At 40.2% G+C, this 26,617-nt stretch overlaps 1 protein-coding gene across 2 annotated transcripts in view; it reads left to right on the forward strand.

Annotated features, from left to right (window-relative positions):
* The window catches only part of GRM1 (glutamate metabotropic receptor 1), a 197,906-nt gene that overhangs the window by 15,215 nt on the left and 156,074 nt on the right, over window positions 1-26,617 (forward strand). The window lies entirely within an intron of this gene.

The raw sequence follows: 26,617 nt of genomic DNA on the forward strand, positions 1-26,617 counted from the left end.
AATCTAAGGATTATTAGTATTAACTTTTCTATTCTTTGTTCAGTTCTGTTTTCAATGTTTTATAAAGAAATTCAAAATATTGAAAAGAGATAGGGATAAAACTCTAAATGATTTGAGGTCTGAAAAAAAATGCCTTATAGTGGGAATCTAAACCAGCTTAGTCTATCTGGTTTGTCAAAAAGAGATATAGCTTGATTTATCAAAAAATGTTTTTTTTCCTCCAAGCAAACAAAACCAGTAGGAACTACAGGGCTCTGTATCCTAATGGTTAAATGCACAACAAGCACCAAGTGCTGGTAAGCCAACAAAATCCAATTAGAAAAAAGACAAACATTTTTGCTTGTTATGGTGCATAACCACTGGGACAAATGACTGAGGAAAGTGATATGTTTTCAGACTTTTGATGTTGCATAATCAAAATTTGCAGCAGGTGTGCCAGAACAGTTTTATTCAAAATGCAAGTCACTGGACACAGTGTGGTGGGATCTGGAGTGAATGTATGGGCTGGCATTATAGAGGTAGTCAGATATGAAGAGCTGACAGTTCTTTCTGGCATTAGATCTTATTCATTTATGGATAGTTTTGATTATGTAAGCAGGCAGGAAAAATTATAATTTAAAGAGTAGCTTCACATTCATGTGTTTGCTCAGCTGCTCAGCTGCCTTGGAAAATTTGAAGTATCCTGTGCTGTTGATACTCATTGTAGAGGAAGAGAAATTCAGGATGAAATAATCCCCTCAGTCACATCCAGTCCACTGTTACAGTTTACATGCGTTATTTTAAGCCAGTATTTGTTCCCTTACCCACAGTTGGTGCTTGTTATGCATTTTACTGTTAGATTAGAGAGCCCTTTAGTTCCTATGATTTTTGTTTGCTTGGGGGAAATTTTTGGTTTCATGTGGATTTTATACTGAACTTATTCTCTTACTTGTGACATAAATGTTGGACCCTGCGACTGAAGAAAACAGCAAGTTCCCTAAAAGGATGCAGTGACATTTTTTCTATGGTCTCATTAATTAGAATACTTCTTTGTACCTAAAATGATATAATTCATCTGATGGCCCATGCAAAATAAATAAAAAAACCCACTGTTGAAGAAAACAAGAAGTTGGTAGCTAGGGTAATTAACATTTTTACCCAGCAGTTTTTCTAGAAAGGAATTCAGTGGTGAATTTTGTGAATATTTGTTTTAATATTAACAGAGAAAATATGGGCATTGATATTTTCTGGTTGTTTCAGAACACAACCAGCGCATTATAGATGCTATCCCTTCATGCAATGAACATTTTAATGTCCTCTTACAAGGCATTTTAGAGCATAGTCATGTTTGAAAACTCATTGTCCCTGTCACACATACTTGTGCCTTTTCTACTGAGTCCAGATATATGTGAAATAATGTATTCCACTTTTGTCATAGCTGTGTTGTTGCCTGTAAGTGTGAAGCAGAAATGTGCTGGTACCACAAATATCCAAAGTCACATCACTGCTTTTTATAGTTCATATCCTGAGGACATATGAATAATAAAATGCTTTTTAAAATTCTGGCAATACATCTGTATTTACATTCAGACCTATGATTTGGCTTTAATGAAGTCAATGGGAGCTATTGACTGAAATGTAGCCATACATCTGACTCTATGGAAAGATCCTTTAAGGTACAGAATACTCTTGCTTGATGCCAAAAGGCATGTGAACACTAGTTTAACTTTAAGCACTTGAATTATGGAGGACAAGGATTAACCATACACTTACAGGGTGCAGTTTCTGGGGATTGCTCACATCACAGCAGTGTCCAGTGCCTTGGAAGATTAGGCATGATGTGCTTATCTCACATTAAAGACAGGCTTTCTACCAATAAAACTAACATTCGTAAGTCTTGTAAAGGTCTGTGTAGTGGGTTAGGCCAGGCGGAAGCCAAACGGCCTTAAAACTGTGCATATCGGAGGATTATGAAAACTGATGAGTGGGTTAACTAAAGAAGGGCTGCAGCGCGCTGGAGAAAAAGTGCAGGATTCTGGATGTGCTGCTTTAAAGAGACAGGAAAACGTTAGTTGCTGCTGTCTTAATTTAAAGTGGCATGCTGAACTAACTGATTAGCTGGCTATCTTTTCTAACTTCGTAAATAGAAGATCAAGGTAAGTCAGCAGCTAACTGAATGCTGAAATGTCATTGTATTTCCCCATGTAAGAATTAGGATTTATTTTTAAGTATTTTATTTATCTTGCTTTTCTAACTCATTTGCTAGAAACTGGATTACACTAGGGTAAATGTCACCTGGATTTTTTTTCCTCTCTCTTTTTTCATGGATACTTTCAGAATGCTGATTTGCGTGTGCTTAAATTCACAAGCTCAGACAGCTCTTTAATCATAATACATGCAGGAAAATAACACGGAAAGCAGAGAAAGAAAAGAACTACTTATGTGTCTCCATCACACAAAGACTTCTCATGTAAAAGGCTACTGGCTTTTTGGTGTTGCCAGCCTCCTTATACTAGTACAAACCTTAACTTCCAAGGAAGCTATCTTAAATTGTCTAGCCTTTAACAAATACTAACTTATATTTCAGAATACACAATATTTTGTGAAACAGAAATAAAAAAAAAATTACAAATTACAGCTCATATTCAGAATAAGCACTATGTATGCTTCATTGCTTAGTAGGCAGGTTTCATTGTATAGCCAGCAGAACACAGAAGGTGACTGAGACCTGCCATGAAACAGCACTGGGCTGCCTTCTTTTGGGGAGACATTTGTTGAAATGAAAAGATTCTTGTGGAATCATTTGATTTCACTGAATCAGCACCTTCCAAAAGGGGAAACATCCTATAGGAATCTTCTAGCCGGCTCTGCCTCTAACTCTGGGTCTCATCATCCCATCCCCTAATAATCACAGCCCGTACCTTTCTGTACCAAGTTCTCCTAGTCTTTCCCACAGCTTCCTCACCCAGGCCTGTATCTCAGAATCTATATTAATACCTAGAACAGTTTCTAAACAGCTCAATTGGCTATTTATTGTTTGCAGAAGGTATTGCCTTCTGGAAAAGCACACTCTTATTGCCAAATCACTCTTCTTCAGTACTGTTCTTTTCATGTTTTTACCATTAGTTACCATATTTTGGGAATTTGAACAACCAGGGGTAAGCATCTCTGGACCATACAGAATTGATGATCATGCCCTCCATCACTGGGAAGTACATTTTCTTTAGACTGAAAAAAAAAAAAAAATCTGTCTGAGCTGACCTGCAAGCTTAATTTTCAGACAGGCAAAGAATTTGAAAAAGGCTTTGTAGTCATTACAATTAGATCATAATTAGCCTTTTATTATTGTAAGTTATCTTAATCTAAATATAGAATTCACTTTCAACATGGTTCCATTGATGTCAATGGGAGATTTGCCACTGGTTTCTGTAGGAAGAAGTTTTGGGTGTAATTATAACACAATTTCAATGCAAATGTACATGCATATGAGGAAAATGTACATGTATATGAAGAAAGAGGTTTATAAAAAAGGGGAGCTGAGGGAAAGCCTGTATATCTAACTAATGGAAACAATATTTCTTCAGTGTGCCTTATTTTTATATAGAAAGATTTCAGGGATACATTCTAAAAATGTAAATCTTTACAAAGAATTCCTTCATGGTAATGTACATTTGAATTTCAGTTTCAGGGAAACTTGGCTTTATGCTGCTACTAATTATCTGTGTGGTGACAAAGGCCATTGTTATTTAGAATAAAGGGAAAAGGATGTTCTCCATACTGTAATCATGAGCACCAATAGGGAAAGGCATATATTTTAATGAACAAGAGGGTGGGGATGATGCACACCTGCAAGCACAGATGTTTTAACCTTAATTTCTGCAACTTTAATTTTATTCAGAGCGTTTAAGTTCTGCATACATCGAGTTCTGCTTCACTGCAAATTAGGAATAGATCCAGTATCAAGAGGGATCCAAATAAGTTTCACAGTTACATGAAGAAAACAACAAAAAAAAATGGGGATGTTTTACCTTAGTCCTAACTCACCTTGAAATGGTGATTGGCTACAGCTCAGCTGTAGAAATAGGTGATTCATTTATGTGTTATGGAAAAAAGTGCTTCGGACAACTGAAAATAAATTACTTCAACATTAAAAAAATGTTTTATTCTGGGGCACTCCTAGTAAAAGCCAAGGAGGGAAACATGATGGTGATTCTTATTTTACATGTTATCTCACTGATCACACTAACTGGAAGAGATTCTGGATCAACTTTTCCTCCGAGAGGATGGGAATACCATTTTGTGAAGCATTACTATCAAATGTTACACTGCTGTATTTTGCAAGAACTTTTTATGTGTTCGTTGTTCCAAGTGGTGGGTTGACCCTGGCCAGCAGCCAGCCACCCGCACAGCCACTCGCTCACTCCTCCCCACTCTGTACCAATGGGATGAGGAGAGAAAATAGGAAGAACAAGAGCGAGAAAACTTGTGTGTTGAGATAAAGACAGCCTAATAGGTGCAAGAAGGGGGAAAAAACCCCCAAGTGAAACAAAGGAAATTGCTCACCACATCTGACAGGCAGACCTATGCCCAGTCTGCAAACCATGACGCCCTTGAAGCCCAAACCCCCTTCTACCTCAGTTTTTATTGCTGATCACATTGTCATATAGTATGGAGTAACCACCTAGCCAGTTTGGGTCAACTGTCCTGGTTGTGTCCCCATCCAGTTTCTTGCCCATCCCCAGCCTACTCACTGTGGGGGAAGGAGGGGGCAGAGTGGGAAGAAGAGAAAGCCTTGGTGCTGTGCAAGCACTGTTCAGCAATAACCAAAACGTTGGTGTGTTATCAACACTGTTTTAGCCACAAATCCAAAGCACAGCCCCATACAGGCTGCTATGAAGAAAGTTAACTCCATTGCAGCCACATCCAGTAGAGTCCAGCTCAAGAAACACCATATTTCAGTGATTAAGTCACCGTTCTGTGTGAAAGATGTATTTTCTTACGCTCTCATGTTGAAATTGAAGCCATATTGCCCACTGCTCTGATAAGCGCTCTAAATGCTGAACTGCTTGCCTGAACTTTTACATCTGCAGAGGCCTCATTGAGTTTGTAATGTCAGCATACTGAAGCTTTCACAACTAATACGTTAGAGATAATGGCATTAGCATTTCAAACTGTAGCTAGTCAAGTACTTAGAAGTGTAATATTTAATCTAGATTTACAGCCTAGAGCATTCTAATGGACGTTCCCAGGTTGGATGCTTCATGCTTAAGTAGCCTGGATATGTGTGTGACCAACTGTGCTGAGAAGTTATAGGGACATGTTACTGATAAATGATATGTGCTACACTTAAGTTTGAAAGTTTCTTCATTTTTAAGATATTCCCAAGTGTTCTAGAAGCTGTGACTTTATGAGAACTTCGACTGTTTTGAAAAAACAGGAAAAAAAAAAGGAAACATATTTTAGCAATGCAGAGTAGAGGCAGAGGTCCAGCTTTGGTGCCACTTGAGCAGAAGTTTCCCAAGATACAGTCCAACTCAAAATCACACAATTCTTCAAGCATCTTCTTCATGGACTCCCTACATTGTATAATTGTATGTGTACACTTAACCCATTTTAAAATCCAGCCTGGTAAGTTCCTTAATACCAATAGTTCTCTTGGAATGTTGTTCTAGAATTTCATTCCTTCTACAATTAAAAGCTGCTTAATGCTTTGCTTTTCATTGTTGCTTTGGAGGTTTTTTTTAATCCAAGAAGGAGATTGAGCCCTTGGATAGCTCACTTTAAGTCACATCTTCCTGTCTTTCATGATCTTGATAGCTACTCTTTGAATCTTCACCAGTTTTCCAATGTCTTGTATTACTGCAGAAGCAGTCATAATGCTGTGAAATAGAATTAAGGTAGTATGATCTCTCTGTTACTACAGTATCACACTTATTTACATAACTAAAACCCAATTCTATTATTTTTTTAGCCACAGCATTACCTTCAGTGCTTATCTTTTGTAATTCCCAAGCCAGTAATTGCATCCCATGATGGAGTCCAAAATCCTGTATGTGCCGCGTTTTTAGTTCCTGATAGTTTAAAGTTATGGGTGTATTTAACTGCATATTTCTTTGTCTATGCCCAGTTTACTGAATTACCTAGATCATGCTGCATTAGTAACTTGTCTCCCAGTCTTTCTGTCGTTTGCAAATGTTATTGGTAATGCTTTTGTATTTTTGTTTTTTCAGGTCACTGATTAATGTTAACTAGTAAAATCTAAGGACAGATCCTTATGGGACACAATAAAGAGAAACCCATTCAATGAGTGTTCCTTCACTGCAAGTATATGTTGAACCTACCAGCCAGAATTTAATCTATTTTATGTATGCAACACTGATTCTTATCATTCCAGGTTCATAGCCAAAATGTCATGCAAAATGAAGGTCAATGTCCTGTGGAAATCTAACTGTATTACGTTGACATTATTACTTTTAATAACCAAGCTTGTAAATCCATTGATAAAAGATATTTTGGATAACTGAATTTGAAAGATCTAGTTTCCACATACACATAATGATTGGCACCCATTATATTGCTCCACTCCCTTAATTTTTTTCCTGCTCAAGTTCCATGTCAGGTCCTGAGTTATTTTGTCCAAAATGGATGTCAGGCTGACAGACCTGTGATTACTCAGGTTAACTCACTTACTTACCCTTTTAAAGTATTGCACAACACTGCCTGTGTTGCGGTCCTCTGGCACTTTACGACTTCGGACAGCTATTCAAAATAATTTCTAGTAGTTCAGAGAGCTCGTCAGCAACTTCTGTCAGAAGTTATCTGAACACATCCATTTTAAAATGCCTGCCTTTTGGAGCTGCCACTTGATTTCCTTCTGAGTTGGGAAGGGAAATTACCATTCATCATCACCATCAACACCGTCATCATCTTCTGGTATGTATACATTATCTGTCTCTTTCCCAAAATACAGAACATAAAAACTTACTAAATGCTTCTTCCTGTTCTGCAGAATCCCCTCCAGCACTGACCCATCATCACTATCCTTTATCAGTATCCTTTTCTTTCTTTCTTTTCTTTTCTGAAGTTCCCAGCTTCTAATGTTTCTCTGTTACCTTTTGGACTCCCATACCACTGACTGTAGCCAAATGGCATAATTTCCTTTTTTCCAAGACAGGAAGGGCAGTTCAAATCTAAGCAAAGAACGTGGCTGGGAGGGCTTACTGGGAGAGGCAGACACAGAGGAAGGCGCAGCTCTGCTGCCCAGTTTTTCTGTGCTCAGTCTGGCAGGCAGGGCTGGTTGGTGTCATGAAGGGCAAGAGGTGACATATGAGACAGTAGCTGCTGCTGCTGTGGGAGTGACAGCTCCTGAGAGTAGCGGTCAGGGGCTCCCAGCCTCCACATCTCAGGAACTGCCAGGAACAACCAACCTGCTGCTCCAGAGCTTTCACCCAGCCCTGCATCTCAGGGCTCGTCCTCCCTTCTGCTCATGCTTTTGACAAACTTGGAGTCAGCTCCAGTGACAGCGCTCCCTGCACAGCAGATGGCTGTTGCTGTGTGTGTTCAGAAGATGGCAAATCTCTGATGGCGTTGCTCAGAAAGGTTGTCCAGTCAATATTTGGGCCACTTGAGTCATTGTTGTGCCTTTAGCTGTGCCTACGGTTGGGTTTTGCATTGAAGAAAGGCATATTTTCTCAAGGATAGTAAGTACAGCAGATATCTCAGGGGAAGTGTCTATTCCCAATGTAGCATTGTGACGAATCTCTCAACTCTATGAGAAAGAAAGAAAAACGGTCATTTGTGATTAAATAAATTTTTTTCACAGCACCCCATAGGTAAGAGACAGAATAGTTCATCCCCTTCTTGTTGTATACACATACCTGAACATAAGGAAGTGCTTCGGATGTTTTTCATTGACATACCGTTTTGTGTTCATTAATCTCTGCTAATACAGATATCCACTCAAAATAAAACATTTAGGAGGGGAGAAAAAAACAACTAATCCACTCAAATTAAGTCGTCAAGATGAAAATAGCTTGCAGAGATCTCAAGAAATGTTAGGAAACTAGAAAGCCTTCTGCCTTTGGCTTTCTTTAGATTTGTTAGATTAGGGTGCATCATGTCAGAAGAGCAGCAGTGCTGTGAGAGAGCATTTATCAAGTGGTAACAAGAGGATGAAGGAAAATTGAAATGCCGTTACAATCTTATTCTTCATTAACAGTGAAGTACTAAATTTTCCACTAATTCGTTTTGACAGATGATATTCTGACAGGGTTGACATCTATAACAAAATGTGACTAAAGTGGATGCAATTCAGGAAGTGATGTTTCAAATTTTTTTTTCCTAGCACTATGATGTCAGTGTAATAGATAATTCAGATTTGGATTTTTTTTTCTTAAACCTGTTTATCTTTGACCATCAATACTTTCTGTTATAGGTAGATACCTACCTACAAAAATGGCAAAACCATTAGCTTCTTAGATTGTAAGCCAAATGAAGTAATTAATCTGATTAACATTGCCAAAGAAAACTGTAGCATCTAACCTCTTTTCCCAGGCAATGTGTGAGGTGACATTTTAAAGCATGACTTTGTTAACAGCCTTTTCTATCTCAAGTTGGTTTTTTTTCATTGGAAACGCAAACATTTTATTATAACTGTTGATGAGATTTAATGGAAGATGGAGTGCTATGGGGGGAACTCTTGCAAGTTACTTTCTTGTAAAACTTCACTTACAGCTGTCCTTGGGATGTAGGGTTGAAAGCAAGGCTGGCAGTCGTGTTCCAACAAAATATTACAGAGGTATTTCAGATCTAGTCATGATGTTTGTTTGCTGGTTATTGAGATAGTCTTTAATCTGTGGCTCAGAAGTGCCAAGTGAAACTCATCACAACTGGATTTAAGTCCCAATAAAGGTTCTGCTGTTCCTGAGCTTTTCTTTAGATGTTATGATGAGGCTTCTCTAACACTCACTGAGTGAAAGGGATTCCAAGGAAAGCATCAACAACAGCTACTTTTAGCAAGCAGTACAGGGCAAAAAAAGCCACAAAGCCACTGCACTAGTTCAGAGGCCAATGAATGCTTCCATGAAGAGAGATGATTCTCCCTGGGCAGGTGTATTAGCAGTATGCCACCAAACATGGTCCCAGTGCCACTGAGAACCTAGCTACTCCGTTGTCTGAGTGTTTTATTGCCCACAACTGTATGATGAATAATCTTGAGGAGCAGAGAACAGAGAGGACAAAAAGAATCAACAGATACAGTTTGGTTGGCTGCAGACCGCTATGCAATAAATTATTTCAGAAGGTTCCTGTATATTAATTCAGTAAATAAACAGTTTGCCTGGTTTTCCTTTTTTAATAATTGCAGTAAGCTGTCAGACGATGTCTTAAAAATGCTATCTTTAAATATGATCTTTAAATAAGAAATTAAATTTACCTCTAGCAGAGTCTAGCAATTTACATTTTTTATCAGATCCTGTTTTGTTTGCTTTCTAATCTCTTCATTTTGTTTTTAGCATGTCTTATTGGTTTGACATGCCCTCTTTGTAAGCTAAGGAAGATGCAAGAAGGCAGTTTGGAAATATTGCCATTCTATATTGTAAGAATTCTCAGAGGCATTGTATAAGCCTGCAACCCTCAATTTTTTCAGCAATCATTTGCTTGAGCCTCTGTTTTTTTAAAAATAAAATCAATAGAAATTCAGTCCAGATAATTTCAGATATTTTTTTAAAGGGGCACCATTTAAAAGTTTGGTTTTAAGTTAATAAGAGCTTGGAATTTCTCAAAAAGCACTAACCTAAGATTAGGGCAGGCAAACTACTTAGCTAAAAATGGAAATCCTTATGCACAAATAAAATACTATACCAGTAGTCATCAGCCAAAATAAAGCCTTTTCTGGGGTCAGAAAAAAGAATACAATGATATTACCTTTCACTTCAACTGACCTTTAGCAGACTCTAAAATCTTCTTGTAAAATCTTCTTTCTGATTCCTTGGTAATCTTGCCTTGGCTGTTTCACTCACTAATAAGATGTACTTGATGGTCCTTCAGAATTCAGTAATGACTTCTGGTTTTTTTATACTGCTTTTACATTTTCCCACTCTGTACACTGAGGGGTTTTTTAAAATAAATTTATCTTAGAAGAGATAATCAGTTTATCTCCTAGGCTCCCAAAAGCCTATAAGCATGCCTTGTCAACTACGCATTTTTGCTTTGAAACATGGCCCTTCTGTACTGCTGTAACTATGCTGGCAACGCAGTCTCCTTGCCACTCTATAGACAGTGAACACCCAAAGAATATATAGAGGAATGTTGGAACCAAAAAAGGCAAAAGTTCGAAAACAAGTGTTGCTGATATTTATTAATATCTCCAGACTTACACAACTTTCATCCCTTGGCCTTTCTCTGCATCATGTTGCAATAGCATTTTAAAAAATGTCAAAAATACAAGCTCGAAATGCCTGGTTTTGCACTTTTGTATGCACGTAACTCCTGATTCAATCAGTGAAATCCTCACCCTCAAAAGAGAGATTTTGGCCCTCTGTGTCATTTAGTGTACTTTCCCACAGCATATAAATAGTCAGGTTATCAAAGCTGAAAATTGAGGTCTGTCTAAAGCATCTCCTTCTCATAACATGTTAATATGCATAACTACATGCTTTTCTGATTATATTAAAATATAGAGAGATGTATATAAGATTGTAGTTCCTTTGAAAATACCATAGCAATGTGGGATATGTTTTTAAGGATAAAACTAATCTTAGACACAAAATCTCATACAGATAAAATACAAAACCTAACTGTTGTTATGAAGGAGGGAGGACCATAGAAAAGTCTAACAAATGTCCAAGAGATGTGTATGTTCATACAAATTCTGTCCATGATTTTGAGGTTCCTTGTTGCCAAAGATATTGTAGGAATGAACTTGCTCACAGCTGTGCCAGCAATTCCTGTCATCAGGCTGACATTTCAAGAGCAGCCTCCTGCATTTGTGCTCACCCTCCCAGATGCATCAAAACCACAACCACCTCCCCTCGAGTGGGGCTGCAGTGACAGCAGCAGAGAGGCCATTGCATTAACAGAATAGAGTCAGGGCCAGACAGTCCTTGGCGGGTACCGTTCGCTCTCTGTCCATATGGGAGAGTCACAGCTTGGAATGAATCGCTTTGCATTGCTCACGGAAGTTGTGCATATTGCATACATGAGGGAGCTTCTTATCTCCTCAGCATCCTAGAGGAGTTTGAGCTGAATCCGTAAGGGAAATATGCTGAAATCTGTGACAACGCTTTGTGTATGATTTTATTTATCACTAGCAGGATGGCGAAAAATATAGCAGCATTTTAGAAACAGAGAAATCCTGCTGATAATGAAACAGCTAAACACTTTCTGCACTAATTCCCCTAGCATGTAAGTGGGATTTATCCAGTCCCTGAGCATCTCTGCTCTCATGTAGTGCAGACTCACAGATGCCCTGAACTTCCCTATTCCAAGCAGCTGTGGGTTTGTTGCTGTAGACAATCACATGCAGAAAGATCATTTGTTTAATCTGATATAATCATAGCGTCTAATAGGAGAGGGCTCTTCAAAATAGGCTAAGGCAAATTTCATTTACTTAAAGGTTCCTTGTAAGATCACTGCTTCATGATGAACTTCTTGAATAGGCAAGTGCATGCAAACCATACAAACAAACTATTCAGTTGCATGAAAAATAGTGCTAAGAAAGAAAACATTTCAAATTAATAAAAGGGACATATCAGTGCCATCCAAAGTGGTATGTGACAGGTATATCTCTTAATTATGTCTTAAGAAGAATCATTAGCTTCTTTCTACAACAGAATGGTAAGCATCAAGGTTTTCTATGTTCTCTTGGTGAAATCTTGGTTCTGTACTAACAGTCACCAAATCTAACTTAAATATCTTGCTTACTATGGAGGAGAGGAGCTTATGTGGGACTTGTACAAAGGACTACCAGGTCTTCATTTAACTGCCAGAAATGTTTTGTTGGAGAGAGGATTTTATGTAAGACCTCAGCGGTATGCAGAATTTGCAGTGACCTCTGCACTGCTGATCTTTTTGTCTAAGACCCATTTCACCTCTCCAGCTATTTAACACTTTCATGACCTTTTTATGAGCTTGCTGTCATAAATGGCCTTGCTGTTTTATTTTGTTCTTTTAACACTTGGCCAAATTAACCTATGCTTAATACCAATTTGTGCTTCTGAATCTTAATGGCAATTAGATTAATTAAAAGAGAAAATGAACTTTTCAGCCCATGTGCCAAAAAAAAAAAAAAAGAAAGAAAAAAAGAAAGAAATTAAATTGTCCAGTATAATTAGAAACTGAAAATTTGTTTATTTTGGGATCTCACGTGTTTTGGTATCAGCACCAATTCAGTCGATTGTATTTGGATTAGATACAAGAAGCAGATGATATCTGGCCTGAAAACATTCTATGTGTCTGAAGGATTCAGTATCTTCTCACTCTGTGTTGCTTACATCTTGTCACATAACATTATGTTATTTCACACCAGAGGCATGTTAGTGACGCTAGGTTATACAATGCCAAAATGGAATTTGTAGTGTCTTGTGCTTTTGGATCGTACCCTTGTGGTGCCCAGTCAGGACTTCAGGGACTGATTTTCTAACATTCCCAGTTGTAGAAATACATCTGTTGAACTTCTATACTCCCCTTTGTCAAAACTAGATCTTCTTGTTCCTGGAGAGAAAATATGGAGTATTTTAGTGTGCGGATCTACCACACTCACTGTCACAAGATCCAGAGACACGCATGTAGTCATTTATTGATTCAGTCAAGGCAGAAATGTAGAACTCCCTGAAAAGCCCCATCACTCCTCCAAACCCTTGATGGAAACTGTCATCAAAAACCCTGGCACATGGCAGGGCTGCTCTGTCTCACAGCGCTGGAGCAACCGCACAGGCTGTCTGAAGAGTCCCGCATAACGTTTTCACCAAGAAGATCACCTCTGCACAGCTGCAGATGGATTTTTCCTGGATCCCGCAGCATAAGATCAGAGCCAGCCACGTCGATGCCGCCCGTCAGCTGCTGTCGAGGCTGAAAGCCTTGCTTCTGTGCTGCCAGCAAAGTCCCAAAGCTGAGGCTGGTACGCCACCCAAATCTGCCTCGCAGTCTGCCATCTCACAGCCTGCTTTGACAGCAGTTAATTACAGCGTTCCTGGAGAGCTTGTACGCGGCAAAGTGTATAAGCGTAGCTGCCTCGCCTTCAGTCGCTGCTGTATTTGGATGTGCTCGACACACGCGCGGCCTAGGCCTCTCTCCTCCCGTTTCCCACCTGCCGCCCGGGGTCGCCCACCTCCCCGTGCTCTCCCTCTCCCCGCCCTTTCCCTCCCAACCTGATCTCCCATGTCAATAAACCAGACGTGGCCTGGCAGAGATGCCTGCCCTGCCGTCAGCTGCCTCGGGGAGACAGGGCAGCCCAGCTGCCAGGGCACCAGCTCCTGCCTTGCGGGGCCTGCACCCCTGCTCTGCCAGCTCTGCCCTGTCTCCAGGGCCTGTCGCTTGCCCGCTTCACTGGTGCCCGCTTTCTCTGAGTGCTTTGGCCCTCACAGGTGCAATTTGGGAAAAGATGAGGTAATTGGAGCAAGCAGGGCTGTGCCTGTCTTCCCCAGTGTTTGCGGGAGGCTGTGGTTATTTCGTGGGCCTTCGGCAGCAGGCTGTTCCCTTCCCCCAGCACCTCTTTTCAGGAGCGTTTATTCGAGGACCGAGCAGCTGAAGCCATGCTGGGATGACATGCTGGGGTTCGGATTGTTTTGAGCTGGGGACAGGAGGCTGCTGGGACCTTCTGGACGGCCGTACAACTTGTGAGTACCCAGGTGTCATTCCTCAGGAGCTATCTGTAAGCCACAGGGCTGTGGGCATGGAGAAAGTAAAACTGCAGTGTCTGGGAAGAAAACCAATCTTTTCTCTTTCTCCATGAATTCCCTTTTTTCCTGTTTCTTAACCCAGCAAAGGGCCTTTCTTTTCCTCCTCCAACAAGCCATTTTACAGGTCTGCGTAGCAGCATTGCACAGATCTCCCCAAGGACGCACGATGCTTGAAGAACCGCATCAGGAGTGCTGCAAGGGCCTCTCGCCCCTAAGGCCTCCCCGCTTCGGTCCAGAGAGCGCGGGGGGTGCCCTGGGCGTGATCCTGGGTGCGGGTGCAGGTGTGGGTGTGGGAGGACTCGGGCTGTCCGAGGCATCGTCCCTGGGGCGCAGCCTGGCAGAGCCGTAGGGATGCAGAACTGCTGCCCTTCTCGGTCGGCGTGCAGCGCGCTGGCAGACGGAGTCGGTCGCTCCGGGCTTGTGAGGTCAGGTAACGGCTGTTATCTGTTTTGTGAAATAGTTTTGTGGCAGCTGTGACAATTTTGTTCTTTTGGGGCTTGGCTAACTCAATACCTATGCTCAGTCCCAGTTTGTGCTTCTGTAGCTCAATGGCAATTCAGAGAAGAGAAGATGAACTCTTCATTTTGCTCTTAATTCGCAAGCAGTATTTTTAAGTGTTCCACAGTATCTCATGTTTTCGGGCTCATCCCTTTGTCCTACTTGCATTTATCCAGTTTTTTCTATCTCACAAGTCTGCCTTTCTAAAGTTCACTCTTTTATATTACCTCTGTGGGAGCTACACAAAGTAAATTAATAATTTGTTCTTTGCTTGTGGTAATCCAGCTTTTACATTCATTTCCTGTACTAGCTCTGCCTGGATTCTCAGCATTAAGTCACCTTTTCATCTGCAGATACTATAGTAGCCTGTGCGGAAAGGTCTTTCAAATGTTTCACCAATCAGCATGAGATATGCCTTTTAATGTTGTGTAATTCAAACGTTTATATTGTGTTAATCCTTGAGGTTATGAACTCAAATGGAAATGGTGGCATGAATATCTCACCTCAACTTTATCGTTGAGAGAGCCATTCAAAATTAGGATTTGATTTTTTTTGTTTTGAATTCATTTCTGTCAGTCTCAAATCCTACAAACACTTGTGTTATGTATTTAACTTTTTTGCTGTAAGTCTTTTAAAGCGTCACTGTGAGTATTCAAGTCACCATCTGTGACAGTGTTTGCAGAACTGGGACTTCAGCTTAGGGGTGATTGGAAATATTTTGACTAAATGCTTTTTGAATGGGGGGGTGTTACTGAAAAAATATTTACAAAGTTAAATTCAATCTTTTTGAAAATGTTGATTCTGTAAAAATGAAACACTTCTGTTTAGACAAATTTTATTTTTGCTTATGCATTCCAGTTCTCTTTTCCTAGGTCTTGTTCTTAAGGTTCTGGCTTTGCTTCTTATCTTTAGCTTTCAGACTCAGCATCTAAAGCTTTCTGGCTTGCTTACTTTCTTCTTGTATCAACCCAAGAGGCAGAATGGTTTAATATGTTATTCTGGGTTTCTTTCAGCTGTGATGATATAATTGATTACAGATGATCGATCATAATGGTCAAAATCAAAAGTAGGTTGTGAATGAGGGTAGAAAGTTCAGATAATATTAAGAAATTATTTTCATCACAATCTTTAATGGACATGGAAGGCAAAGCAGCCACTCTCTTAAACATATTTAAATTAAAACACAATTCTTTCTAAAATCACACAATTTGCTTCTGGATAATAAGATTACAATAACCAGGGATTTGATAAAGCATACATCAAAAAGTCTCTCTTCTTGTTTGCAACAAAACACAGAATTTTATTCCATTTAGATGAACTGTTTCTCTGGTGATGGATAAGCTATGATTAGGTATAGTTTTTTAGACAGAAGACTAAGATTTATTACTTAGACGTTATTCCAAACCTGATATAATTCACATCTAGAGCTGTGGCTCACAAAACCAGAAAGTGTTGGTGTCTAAAAATCGTATATAGGCCAAAATTGCCGTAAAGGCCATGAACGTTTAGCTCTGGGGTTATAGTTCATCTCAGTAGCTTTTGGGATATTTGTTTCAATGATGCTTGTTAACAGACAGTAAGGAATAAAATTTAGAGTTCATTTGGCCCTCTTAAAAATTAACAAACATTTGACAGTGTAGCCACTGAAATCAAGGACTTCAGTGGGAATAGGTCTGAGTACTAACTTCTCTTCAATGACAAAATGATTAGAAAATACTCTTCAAGAAGTAACCTAATTTTTAACATACTTTCCAAATACTTCTTAAAGCCACTGATAATGTAGGTTATCAGGAAGTGTTCATAGTCCTGCTGACTCTTTATGGAGTATCTCATGATGTTTGGCCCTCTAAGTCCCAGCCCATTGTCGTGGTTTAACCCTAGCTAGCAAATGAGCACCACACAGCTGCTCCTTCACTCCCCCCTGGTGGGATAGGGGAGAGACTTTGGAAGAGTAAAAGTGAAAAAATTTGTGGGTTGAGATCAAGACAGTTTAATAAGTAAAGCAAAAGCCTCCTCACTGGTGGGGTGGTATGAGAAGCAGAAAAGGCCTTGACTCTGTGTAAGCACTTTTCAGCAACACCAAAAAATCTCTGTATTATTGACAGCGTTTCCAGCATAAATCCAAAACATAGTCCCATACTAGCTACTATGAAGTACATCATTAACTCTACCCAAGCCAAAACCAGCACATTCCCCACCCCTTATTCCATACCATTTACATCATGCTCATGTCCCACACTATCCAATACATCCTCATTACCCACCACCATCCTTCCCATCCTTTGGTATAATACACAGATATCATTCCCTTAGTCTATGGACCACACCTGTGAAATGTCTGTAAAATGTCCATAAATGTACACAAATTCCACAAAGTGTCTCTTGAGTTAATTTAGTCCATGACTTTGGGCGCCATGTGTTATGGCGGTCACTCAGGACAGGAGAGGTGGTGTGTTGTGTAGAGTCACTGGGCACCAAAGCCAGCTCAGGTCGGGTCACTGCACTGTTTCTTGTAAGGCTTGTCCTCCACTGGTTCGGGTGTTTCCTGCTATAGTAATTCCTATAAAATGCAACTCAAATCGTGGGTTACAACAATTTAAAGGTATTTCCATTGCAATCTCCACCCCTGGTTCCTTTGGACTGGACCATAGGGTTTAATATTGCAACGAATTCATCCCTTTGCCTCTGCTCCAGCTTGAACTTATCCACAGACCGCAGTCCTTTAGGGAAGTACCTGCTCCAAGTGAAGCCTTATCTACGAGCTACAGTCTCTTCAGGGGTATACCTGCTTCGGCATAGACTTATCCACAGCCACAGTTGCTTTGCTTTGAGGTGCATCTGCTCCAGCGTGGCCTTACCCACAGCCACAGTCCCTTCAAAAGTAAACCTGCTCCAGCGTGGCCTTACCCACGGCTGCAGTCCCTCCAGGGGCGTACCTGCTCTGTCCTGGGTTCATCCATGGCCACACGCTTTGAGATGCTCCAGCATGACCTCATGCACAGCCACCGATGCTTCAAGGTGTACCTCTACAGCAAGGACTTATCCTTGGGCCACAATCCCTTCAAAGGTATAACTGCTGTGGCACAGACATAACCACAGCCACGTCAAGATACACCTGCTCTGGTGTGGGCTTATCCACAGCCACAGATGCTTCAGGGTGTCCTGCTCGTGCATGGACCCATCCACCTGTCAGAGTGGCTTTGACTCAAATTCACACTGGAGTTCCAGCCTGTCCAGTACAACAGCACAGAAACACCAGCGATGCCCTGGCCATCTGCCAGCCCAAGCGCATCGCTGTTGCTGTTATCAAAATGTTCCCAGGCACAGCAGAGTAAGACGATAAGCAGTACAGCAAGCAGTGAAAGCAAAAAGCAGCCACTAATGAGCACTAGACTCCAATACGCAGTAAAGCAAGCAAGCCCCATGGCAAGCACAGAAGCCTGCCGATTAAGAGCTAAACAGCAATAACAGCTATAAATTCAATCATCTAGCACATTCCAATCAAATCTGTCATTATCTTGAGCGCTTTGAGCTCCATGTTGAGCATGAAAAAGAACTGTCGTGGTTTAACCCCAGCCAGCAACTAAGCTCCATGCAGCTGCTCACTCACTCCCCACCCCGTGGGATGGTGGAGAGAAGCAGAAGACTAAAAGTGAGAAAACTCATGGGCTGAGATAAAGATAGCTTAATAATAAGTAAAGGAAAAGCCGTGCATGCAAGCAAAGCAAAACAGGGAATTCATTCCCCACTTCCCATGGGCAGGCAGGTGTTCAGCCATCTCCAGGGAAGCAGGGTACTCCATCACGCATAATGGTGACTTGGGAAGACAAACACCACCACTCCAAATGTCTCCCCTTCCTCCTCCTTCCCCCAGCTTTCTATGCTGAGCACGACGTCATATGGTCTGGAATACCCCTTGGGTCAGTCGGGGTCAGCTGTCCCAGCTGTGTCCCCTCCCAGCTCCTTGTGCCCCACCAGCCTGCCCACTGGTGGGGTGGTGAGAGAAGCAGAAAAGGCCTTGGCTCTGTGTAAGCACTGCTCAGCAGTAACTAAAATTTCCCTGTATTATCAACACTGTTTCCAGCACAAATCCAAAACGTAGCCCCATACTAGCTACTGTGAAGTAAATTAACTCTACCCAAGTTAAAATCAGCACACCCATGAAAACATATGATTGTGAGTATCTTGGTTCACAAAAATAAAATAGCCATTTTTAACTGTCAAATTTATGGGAAAAGGTCAGAAACTGAACACTCTGTGCCCTCAGGTTCAGAAACAAGATAACCAGTAGAAAAACGTTTTTAAATTTCCATTCATTCCATTATGTTCAAACCTTTATTCCTAGTAGGGTACTTGTGTGCGTGATTTTTGATTGCTCAAGGTTGGCATCAATGTTTTAAATCTTGTGCTTGAAATGTGAGCTAACCTAATTGCATAATTGCCAAAGCATGAGCAGTGCTGAGCATATACCTAATTTCTTCTTTTTGAAATGTCTGCTCATATTAAAAAAAAGAGAATATTGTTCTCCTACTTTGATGTCCCTTCTGGGTATTCTTTCTATAACTATTTTTGTAAATGATTTTACTAACTGTAATATTCACATAAAGCTTAAAAAAAATAGTGTTGAAACTTTATTCTTATGTTTACTTTCTCCAGCCTCATCAAGAAACATAAAAAAATCTGTGACCCTTTGTTCAACCAATGCCAACCAACAGAACTAACCAACAGTTAATGTTAGGCATCACTAGATTATTTTTAATACATTCTGAAGAAAACTGGAAGCTCCTTACTGGTAAGTCATGAACAGAAAGACTAAGTTCAGCAAGTAAATTTGTTACAAGTACTGTATATCAGCCAGGTTTGGAGCTGAAATAGTTCCATTAGAATATAAAACTCTAAAGCTCCTTGTTAGACACATAATAAATAAGCACTGGGTGTAGTCTTTGAATACATTTAGGAAAAAAAAATATTGCATAAGACCACATTTTAGCATATCTCTTATTAGGGAAGTGTCATTTAGCACTAATAATCTCATTACTTCAGGACTGACTTCACCTGTGCTTGTATTGCTGACAAGAATATCAATTAGTTGTTTAAGATGATGCACCTGCCTCATTCAGCATGAAGGCTTAAATAGAACCACTTTATTCAGTAAGAGAGTTTTACTTTAGTTTGGGTTGTCTTTGCTGAGATAATACATTGCTATGGTGAGCTGTTGGCAAAACGTAAGTACTTTGCAATTAATGGAAAAAAGAGACCTAGCATTTAATACAATCATGTAGATTTTCTTGTTTGAAATATGGTTTAATTTCTCTGAAAAGTTGAATTATGGTAGGAGTAGTGTATTGTTTAATGGCTATAACAGTCATCTAAATTTACCCTTTCATCTTCTGTTTTTATTTTCTCCCTTGTACTCAGTTTGACTTGACTTCAGAAAATGCAAAGACTAGTCTGGTCTCAACAGCTTACTTTCTGCATTTCTAGAAGGGACTTAAGTTCTGAAGAAAATAGGCTGTAAGCACAGATGGCAGAGGTCTGTAGTGTAGCAAAGATAACTCAGTTCATTCATTTAACACACCCTTCTGGCTTTTGTAAGGCTATAGTGCAGTTGCTTGGAAATCTCTGGTGAGCCCAGAAAACTTTGCTAAGAGAATTTAAAAGAAGACAGGGTGTTTACAGTGCTATTTGAATTTCTAATAATGAGTTGCCCTCTCCATAATTAAAGGACAGTGAGGCCTCCACCCAATGCAAAGTCTCTCCAGCAATGTCAAAGAAAAATAGCTAGGGAAATGCTGACTTCCACAGAGCCATGAATTGGCCTGATAGACAAACTGGGTGTGGTAAGGAGGTCTGTGGTACCTATGGGTGGTAGCAGGCTAAAAGCAACTTTAGAACTGAGGAACTAGGTGGCTGGACTTGATCCAAGTGACAGGGAGCAGTGGACAATCTAGCTATTCTCCAGGAGAGGAATATCTGTAGTGAGCATCTGTGATGTTCAACCTGTATTAAACTGTCCTTATGGGTCAAGTTGGTAGGACTTGTTTCTCTCGTCCTTAAAGCCTTTGTACTTAAATAAATAGGAATAGCTACTTCAGCATTCTTTGTTGTCGTGGTTTAACCCCAGCCAGCAACTAAGCACCACACAGCTGCTCATTCACTCCCCCCCATCCAGTGGGATGGGGGAGAAAATCGGGAAAAGAAGTAAAACTCCTGGGTTGAGATAAGAATGGTTTAATAGAACAGAAAAGAAGAAACTAATAATGATAATGATAACACTAATAAAATGACAACAGTAGTAATAAAAGGATTGAAATGTACAAATGATGCGCAGGGCAATTGCTCACCACCCGCCGACCGACACCCAGCCAGTCCTTGAGCGGTGATTCCCTGCCCCCACTCACCCCAGTTCCTAAACTAGATGGGACGCCACATGGTGTGGAATACACTGTTGGCCAGTTTGGGTCAGGTGCCCTGGCTGGGCATGAGAAGCTGAAAAATCCTTGACTATAGTCTAAACACTACTGAGCAACAACTGAAAACATCAGTGTTATCAACATTCTTCACATACTGAACTCAAAACATAGCACTGTACCAGCTACTAGGAAGACAGTTAACTACATCCCAGCTGAAACCAGGACATTTGTAAGGCAATTTTTTTTCTCATTTATCTGCAAAGTACTTAGAATAAAATAAGAGACAGAGTTTTCCTTTTAAGCTTTGCAGTTAGACTGGGATTTTAAGTCTAGTGAATTTTTCTCTTTTGGTATTTCTCCACTATTTTGTCCTGACTGATAACAGAACTGGAGCCCACATTCATGCGGAATTCTTCTTATTGTAAAGTGGCCAGTCCTTTAGGGTTTCTGAAGTGCCTTCATAGCTTAACTTGCCTGCTTTGAAGTTGTCCCTTAAAAACACTTGAGGTGAGATATACTCAGTGAAGAAAGAAAATGATGTTGAGAAAGCTATCTGAACTCTTGTCCTGGTTTTGGCTGGGGTAGAGTTAATTTTCTTTCTAGTAGCTGCTATAGTGTTATGTTTTAGATTCAGTAGAGAAGAATGTTGATAACACACTGATGTTTTCAGTTGTTGCTAAGTGTGTGTGTGGGGGGGAAGTGATTAAGGGCCTCTGTGGTGCTTGGTTGCTGGCTGGGGTTAAAACATGACAACTCTGAAAAGAAACTGTGTGGTAAAGGGCTTTAGGTGGCAAAGTGGACATTAAGTGAAGAGGGTTCACTCAAAAAGGAAACGCATGTTCCTATTTGAGTAACTGATAACTGGTAAAATGCAGCCCCTCCTGACACCAGTGCAATTTTAGCCTTGAAAGAGATACTGCAGGGAAACATGGATGTGTTTGATCTTTGCCCCTTCCATGGTGACAGAGAAGTCTGGCAGAGGAGGGATGGTGGCAGCTCAGTGGTCCTGGAAGCTGTGTGCCAGCTGAGCTGCTTCCTATGAGTGTAGTACGTATGCTTGGGATAGACCAAAACAGCACACATGGGCAGATCCATTTCTACAACTTTTCATTTTTTGTCAGTCTGATGCATTCAGGGGATAAATGTAGACTTTGTCTTTTATTTTTGACTCTCCCAGTCAAAGGTGTGGACAAATGGGTATGAATTGGGTAATATGGGACTAGTGGCTGAATTATTATGGTTTAGAAAGTGACTGCTTGTCATCTGAGACACATTAGCTGATTATGTATGTGTTTCCAACCTGTTACTAACATACTAGTTTAAATCTGATGGTTGAACTTTTTAATTTTAGTTTGCAATGGACTATGAGTATGCACATGACTTTTTAATAGGGTTCAACTGATAAGAAATACATTTAAAATGAGATAATGTGATCATTTTCTTATTAACTGACCCCATTCAAAGATGCCCTTGTGGCACAGGGAAACACAGGATGTTGTAGGAGAAAACTGGCACTTGTTTTTGCCTTTTTTCTTTTTTTTTCCTGTTCAGTGGTCCAAAACCTTCCAGTCTTCCTAGGCTTGTATTTGACAACTGTGCAGTTACTGTCATATTTGATATTATCACTAGTTTTTACAGATTAGTTATTGAAACATATCAGGAAGTAAATTAATAATCAGACGATGTCCTTGCTCTCCTCTTCACAAATAATCTGCCTTTGCAGCAGAGAAGCCTTTGAATAGTTATTTCTAGCTGTTATGTCATGCAGTGCTCTTGTTCTCCTCTTATTTTCTTCCTGCCAAAAAGCAGTTAATTAGCTGAGGAAAAGAGATGGTTTATAGTTAATACTGAACACTGAAACAAACTTCATACCTCCAGCAATGTATCTACAAGCTTGGGAGAGGTGAACAAACAGATCATAATGCTGAGGGAGGAAATAAGAGAACAGGGAATAGTTTCTCACTTCTTATTTGTGAAAGGGGGACCTTCCTGCGATGTGAGTTGTCTCTGTAGTACCCTGCGGTGAAGCTAGACTTTGTGGTTGTCTTACTGATGTGCTTCCTTTGCTGTGTCTCTGCAGGGTATATGGGGGTTTTGTGTTCACCTTTCATCTAGGTTGTGGTTACTGCTGCTGTTTAGAGGAATAAATGGAGCAAATAAACCTCTAATGGTAAGTATAGGTGACCTCATCGAAAGGTGTTGCTCATGGCCCAGATAGGTGAAGTATCTCTTGCTCCCTGACTTTGGTAATTTAAGTGTATTGGAACGTTCTTCCAGGCACAGTCCTCTGCTGTGAGTTTTTGTTGCTGTTTTTTGTAGGTATGTCTCTAAAGGGGTCTCTAAAAAAAGTAGTTATTTCCTATTGACACTGAAAGCAGAGTGAGAGAGAACAGTCTCAGTCTTCCTCTTCAGCATTATTGTTTTCTTTCTCTTTAAGATTCTTTTTAAACAGGTGCTAGCCTATATTTCAAGGGAATGTTCTCTGCAGCACAACTACGAACAGTTCATATTTCCTTATGCTCCCCCACAAATAATCCTTGAATGAAATAAAATATTGATTTATGCAGGACACATTGTTTTGGTTTTTGTTATAAGCCCCCTGAAAGCACAGGACTTTCATGTGGCTCGGGAAGACACACACAGCTGTGCTGTGCATCCTTTAAGATGATGATCTCCAGGATTCTCATAAGCATCTCATTGCTGAGGCTCCATTTCTGCTCCATTTCATAAATGAAAAATAAATAGTTCTCTTGACAAAGAGAATGGGGGCAAATTTGCCAAGCAGCTATAATAAAAAGTAGAGTATAAACCTTTTAAATGGAGCTCATGGGTTCTGCTCCCCATATTGCTCAAGTGTTAATACAAGCAAATGGTGTTACTTTCAGTGTAGTTGTGGCACAAATGTAATACTGTCTCACAGGAGCAATTTGAGGGCAAATTTTTAGTACTTTCTTCTTTTCTCTGTCTTCTGTTGATCAAGATAACATCTTTGATTTTTACTACTACAGCATCTTAATGTTTTTGTTAAGATATTTAATGACTGGAATGCAATGAGTGAGAATAATTCCCACTACATGTAGCTCTTGCCAGCATCTTCAGATATGTGCATCCCTCTCAGGAATGGCCTTATCTAGGATTTTTACAGTGGTGAAGCAAAGGTCTTGGGCACTGAGAAGAGTGTCATGAAAATCCTCTCAGTAAAGTTGCAGCCATGCTAGGGTTAGAATTTACTTTTATACTGCTGTATAGACTCCGCTTGAAACATATAAGGAAAATATCTTGTTCTCTGAATAGGGTACAAGTTGAACAGAGCTAAAAAAAAAAAAAGAAAAAAATGTTAAAAATTACCAAGGTATTGTGGGGCTCAAAGTATGTTACTGGCTCACCTAGTTTGGGGCACATTTCAGAATGAAACTCAGTTGTTTGTAGCCTTACAATAATACTTTTGCTTTTCACAGCTGATCCTGGTAACAAAAGGCAGTTGCAGATAAGATTGGATCTTTTCTTCAATGTCTCTTTCAAAGGAAAACTGGTCCTCAGGCCATGGCCCTGTTGTAACTCTTCACTGACTACCTCTCACAGATTTCTTTCATTAGATGTTTCCTCTCTCAGCTATTGCATGTGTGTGGATTGAAATGCATGTACCCACCAAGATGGTACAGATGGATATGTTCTTGGCTGTTGCACAGAATTAATCAGTGTTTTCTATTCTATATATGCTCTTACATTGTGCTCATCCTGGTAGCTGAGTGCATTGAACAATGTATCTAATGTCTGTCACACGTTCATTTTCTCCCTGATCCTTTCCCCTGGAGCGGGAAGGTGTGCAGCAGGCTGTCTTGCTTTGGGAGCATGGCAAACAGACTTTGAGAGGATCTCCTGGGTCATCAGGTTTCATCTCTGGCTGTTGCAGACATCTATGTTGTACAATGCTCTTGTGAGCTGAGCAAGGTCCAGTCTAACGTCAGATTTCTTTCTTTGTGCTGCTATTCCACTATTTTTGTATAAGAGTTAGAAAGCTTTCATTTTCAGCTTCCGATTGTTTCTGTCTTGGGTTTTTTTGCTTATTTCATCTTGTGTCAGTGTTGTTCCTGATCTTAATTAGCTTTTTTTCCTTCTAGGCTGTTTATCACGCTTACTGAATTTATAGGCAACAATCTTACTTCCTCTTAGCCTATATTTTGGTAGGTTGTTGCACTGTTAGTACAGGTGTGGCTATGTTTGAGAATTGTTATTCTGTCAAAATTAAAGCTGAGAAAAACGATTTCAAGTGGATTTAATATTTCACTTCTTGAAAACATTAACTTGAATTACAGCAGAGTTAGTGCTGTACTGATATATAAGAAAATTCCATACCACCTTAATATTTAGGCAGGAAAATTACTACATTAGTTTTCTAATATGCATTGCCTAAACATCTGAAAAGATTCAGTTTAGTCCCCTGGCTCACCTTAGGTAAGATTTTAAGAATAATCCTACTGGTTTCATATAAGTCTGTGTTGCACAAAGTTCCACAAGAAATTGGGAAATGTATGCTAATTTCCTTCCAAAGCGAAGGTCCCTTTCCTTCCCAGGTCAGTCTGGGACCTGAGGCAAGTCATAAAAGCAGTATGGCTCAAACTGCCCAGCCTCAGGTCCTGGGGTAAGTCCCTTGGTGACTGCAGGTTATGGCCTATAAATATATGGAAAGGTGTGTCCACCTGTGTCCTTCTCAGCATATGAGAAGCCCTGTACGAGGCCACATCACTTACCCAAGTACAGGGTCATGGGATGGGGCTGCCTGGTGGTGTGTTCCCACCAGGCACAGCTCTTCCTCTCTTCCCCACAGCTGTGCAGAGCCATGGCATCGCTCCTGCTCTGAAGCGTGTCTGGCCTGCAGATAAAAAAGCAGACTGACCTGCTTGCTGTATCTGGTTTCAAGTCACAGACTTGAAAAGAGGCCATTCTGTTGTGCTGCAAATTTGTGAGAAACTAGGGTGGTTCAGTGCAAAAGGCTGGGGAACTTGAGTTTTGACACTAGACCTGGCAGGTTTGGCTGCATCCCAGTATGACTATGACTGTCATGGTGTGTCTGCATAGTGTGTCTCATCTGTGGCAAATGATCCCCGTTTCTGGACAAATGCACTTATTTCTACTGGATTTATAAAGAATGCCTGAACTGTCTCTTGCTGAATTTTCTGTCTGGTGGCTATACCTTTTGAGTTGTGATTGTTTTCTGTGGAGGAAGTTAGGCTGATTCAGAAGTCGTCTTCTTTGCAATTTGCTATTTCAAACTATTGCTGTGAAGAGGGAAGATGGACTTCTTCAGTCACTCCTTGCTTGAAAAGGTCTGGGTCTAGAAGTGATCAGCATATCTGATGTTACTCCCTCAATAAATTAAGTAAACATTATGGGATGGATAGCATAAAATTAATGCTTCTCTTTTTGAACCATTTCTTGTTGCAGTTAATAGATGGGGGTTTTTTTGTAATCCATCTGCTCCTCTTGCCTGATTGATGTTCATCATAAATACTGTGCTCTGGCAGGCATAAAATATTCAAAGAAAACTTGAGATTTCACCTGTCTCCATAGCTGAAGGCAGTCTGAGTTTTGTAAAGCTGTTGACTTGGCTTCCTAAATGTATAAATAGAAAAGTGAAGGGAATTTGAGAATCAGCTTTGATATTGTCTGGACTGTGAAGTTCAAATATTTCTGTATTAGGAAGAGTTATTTCTGAAATTCTTACAGATAGAAAGTCTGCTATTCCAAGAGAAACATGAAGCCTAAATTTTAACTGTCATGAACACTGGTCAGTCAAATTAGTGTAAGTGGCTTTCAAAATGCTACCAG

This window comes from Haliaeetus albicilla, chromosome 7, assembly GCF_947461875.1.
Source record: "Haliaeetus albicilla chromosome 7, bHalAlb1.1, whole genome shotgun sequence".
Classification (NCBI taxonomy): Eukaryota; Metazoa; Chordata; class Aves; order Accipitriformes; family Accipitridae; genus Haliaeetus; species Haliaeetus albicilla.